Source organism: Corapipo altera, unplaced genomic scaffold (assembly GCF_003945725.1).
Source record: "Corapipo altera isolate COAL_440 unplaced genomic scaffold, ASM394572v1 22b, whole genome shotgun sequence".
NCBI lineage: Eukaryota > Metazoa > Chordata > Aves > Passeriformes > Pipridae > Corapipo > Corapipo altera.
In genome coordinates this window covers 29,826,702-29,830,794 of record NW_020884876.1, presented here as the reverse complement: position 1 = coordinate 29,830,794, position 4,093 = coordinate 29,826,702, and the positions used below count along the sequence as shown (strand labels likewise).

General features: G+C 40.0%; 1 long non-coding RNA gene across 1 annotated transcript in view; it reads right to left on the bottom strand.

Annotated features, from left to right (window-relative positions):
* The window catches only part of LOC113943862, a 7,944-nt gene extending 5,704 nt beyond the window's left edge, over positions 1 to 2,240 (bottom strand). Inside the window, exon 1 of the long non-coding RNA XR_003526479.1 lies at positions 2,180 to 2,240. This is a non-coding gene — a long non-coding RNA (uncharacterized LOC113943862). The remainder of the gene's footprint in view (positions 1 to 2,179) is intronic.
* Positions 2,241 to 4,093: the final 1,853 nt, after the last annotated feature.

Here is a 4,093-nt window from a genome sequence, read left to right as displayed (position 1 = left end):
ACCTTTTTCTTCGTGTCGCTTTGGCCGTTCCGACACTATCAGCGACAGTCTTCCATGTCACACTTCCAAAAAAGAAGATGATCTTTCGGAATCAGAAGGAATTTACTTTCTCCTGCAACTAAGGTCAGGGTCTCACAGGCTTGCTCTTGAGGTGCAGACAGCCCTGCTGTGCCTGTGTTTCCTGGGCACTGGGCCAAGGTCTGTTTCTGACTGTCATTAGCTTGCTGAGCAACTCTTAGAAGTCAGTCACTTCCCATCTGTCTTTTTATCCATGTCTTGAGCATATAGGAACATACAGCATACAGGAGTGAAATGAGCTTTCGCTGCATTTTCTTTCCTTCTTGGACTTCCACAATGTACTCAGAATTAATGATTTGTTTTGTCCCTTTTCCCTTGTCCTCTCAAACTGCCTGGTTACACACCTCAACCTCCACAGAAATAATTGTTCCAGGGAATAAGTTACACACTGCTTAAGCACTTGCAAAGGTTTTACATTTCTTTCTAATCCTGTAGTATCTGAGATATACAGAATAAAACAGAGCATGCTTTAAGTTATAAAGGACTAGATTAGGCAAGTAGTCCAAACACTATCATTTCAGAATGAAAAGGTTGATGGTTTATACACATTCAGCTGACTTCAGACCTGAAAAATGTGATACAGATCCTCCAACTGTAGCTATTCCTACCTTCCCCAAGCCAAAGACAGTTGTGCTTACTCACTGGAGTAGACTAGAAAAGCAGGTTCAGTCAATGCCTGGTAAGAAATGGCACCACTGACTTGAAAGTCAAATTAGTAGATAAGGATAACAAATATATATACATTTTGATATGTGATATATTTATCAAAATTACCTTATGTTCTGTGAAAGAACAATATGTGGAATGGAGGGACTGTATATAACAGAATAAGAATTTAAAATGTGTAAAAATATCTGGGTAAATGTGGAATATTATAAAGAAAGTAATAATAATGATGATAATAATAATAATGCAAAATAGAATAGTCGAAGACAACACATGTCAATGGTCATGTAGGGGATAGCCTATGGAAGTTATGGCAGTGGAGACACAAAGTGGGAAGGATTTCTGGGCTGATTGGTCAATGTAAAAATGTTAAGGGATTCATTCTTTCAGTCATACAGAAAATGTATGGTCTGGATCATCAGACAGACCTGATTGTAGGACATGTGGATGCTACCCTACTTAGAGTACAGTTTTGAATGCTGATCGAAGTTTAGACAAGAATTGCTATATTTTTTCTGTAAGAAACCTGGGAAAATTCTTACAAAGTGCTATTAAACCAGGCCCTTTAACACCTTGTAGAAGTAGGCATTTGTCCAAAATGCTCTCAGAAAGTTCTCGCAGGCAAGCAATGAACACTATGGTCAGTAGAGAATTGCACAACATGGAGATAAGGGCTGCAGCATGCTGAGGGTTGTACAAACACGCAAGACATCATTTAATTCTAGAGCTTTCAGGCTGAACAGGCAATGGAGATAAAGGAGGGGCAAGCAGCAGTGAAAAAGGCATTATCCAATGCAATGAAAAGTTTGCCAGTAAAGCCAGGAATCAGGGCCAAGCTTCCCAAATCCCCATCTATGACCTATCCCCTCAGTCAAACCTCCATTGGATTATATGAAAGAGTCTCTACTGCTTTGTGACTTGCCTTGTAGAAGAAAATCATAGGAAGGAATAGTTACAGCAACAACATGAAGATTAAAGAACAAGACTGTCCCTTGAGAGAAATTTGGGCAGCTGCACAATGTAAATTGCATGTTGTGGCCTGAAACATCTGCTTTGATGTACTGATCTCTCCAGAGGATTTTAGGATTGTTATCTCTCTATTTCAGTTGTTATCAGGTACTGGATTGTGGCCCTCTAGTAGAGGCATACCCATGTTTCCCCTTAACACAGGTCTGGTATTTAAATCAAATAACATGGCTGGAATGTAATTGTACAGACATGCTCCCCAGTATCGCTTAGTCACCGGATCCAAACCCACTCCCCCCTATAGACTGTGACTGAACACAAACAACACGTAGGGGAATAACAAAAGAGAAATGGGCCAGAACTTACTCCCACTAACAAGAGCAGGCTTAGCTTCTCAGCTGGAACAATCCAGCTTTCCCCAGAAAGAGTAACATCTTTTAACAGGATTACCTTGTAGCTGTTCTCTTACCATATGCTCTCTTTGTACTCATGCAAATCAGTCTGTTTGGCAGATGAAAAACTAGCATGACATGTGGATCCTTTACAGACAGCTGGGAACGGTGAGGCTCCTCTGTCATAGGTGTCTCTGCATACAGGGCACTGGATCACTACACCAAACAGGACTTTCCTGAGATGAATTAAAACCTTAAAGGTGCAGCACAGGCATTATAAAAGGAAAACATCCCTTAGTCAGAGGTGACCAGAGGAAACAAAAAGTGTCTATGCCCACACATAGATCTACAATTTTCCCAAGGCATCAGTGTAGTTGCAGAGATGAGGGTGGAACTTCTGTTTTGCATAAATTGTAACATGCTTCACCTGAGACACATCCACGTGCTTTGGATTGCCCTCCCATCAGAAACAGGAACATGGAAGTAGTGAAGGCAAATCTCTGCAAATATATGTTTATTTCTTTAGTGTTTTGTAGCTATATAAGGTTCTATCTTAGGTTTACTCACTTCCAGTCTTTATCTTTCAAGCCTTGTCTCATTCTTCCACTTCCAAGAGGAATATCAAAACTAGAGGTAAAAAAAAATCCTCTTTCCTAGTCCAACATATACATCCATATATTTCTACCTCTCTGCACAAAAAGATCATTAAGATATATATGTAAGCAAAAGTCTTTAGGAATACATCTTAACAAGCATGAAATGTGGCCATCAGTTCCTTCTGGGAAGCCCTAGTCCTTTTTGAACATGCAAGAAATTTTGTTTACATATCTTCTTCCAAGAAACATTCCCTTATCTTGGAGGAACTGGTCATTACTAGTAGCAGTCTGTACCTTTAAATATCTGTGAGTTACTGAAGTCTGGCTACTGTTACATACACCTGAATCTTTTTAAGAGTTGTTTATCTGTTAATGGTCACATTGATGGTTAAAGATCAGAAAATATAACCAAATATAGTATTAGTGAGAATTCAGCATGAACTGTTTCTTTTAGCAGTAGTTGCATTTATCTTACGAGATTATCCAGAGCAGCTCAGTAGTTTCAATATGAATGGCACAGTTACAACTGGGGGAAAATATACAAAAATGTTTTGAATCATACCTGTCTGTGGAGAGGGACAGTTTGCCACAGACTTGGCAATAAACCTCAGAAGCAAATTCAGTCCTGGTTTTGCTTTATAACAAGAGCTGCCAGCACCTGCATATCAGAAGTCAGGGCTGAATTTGGTTAGACTGTGCTCCAGAGGACACTGCTTGAGCAGAGAGGTTGAACTAGATGGTCTCTTCCAACTTTACCCATCATGTGATTCTGTGACTCTAATTAAATATCTGAAGGCTGAAATCCAAATAAGTCTTGGAAGCTACCACAACTTCAAAAGGAGATGTGATTTCCCCCTGCCACAGTGAGTGGGGAGTAAAAATCCTGGCTTCCTTAGTAACACCAACTAATCAACCCTTACTCTTAATCAAGCCTATAGATGAGCTTGTGGTGGACCTGCGCTCTTTGGAAAATGTCTTCCAAGCCTGACATCGTGTTGTGCTTCTTCACAGGCTGCCCTGAAAGCTAATCAGTGTGTGTCTTAATACAAAACAACTGAACAGCACTGCTCTTGCTAGTGGCACTTTCCTCCCAACACTGCAGGTGTCACTGTAAAATAGAAAATCTGCTTGTAGCAGATTCTGTTCTGGTGACTTTGCAGGGGATTGTACACAGCTAGAGTTTACATGAAAATATTTGTCCTCTGATAATAGACTAGATGCTATGCTCTATTCTATGCTCTATTCTAACACTGTTGCTTGAACTGTATTTGGTGGTCACAGTTCTCATAGGACAAACAAAAGGTTGATGTTATAAAGGCAAATTTTCCCCTTTCCTATGATGTTGCCATTAGCGAGAAAAACACATGGCATTTTTGGTCTGCAAAGCCAAAGTGT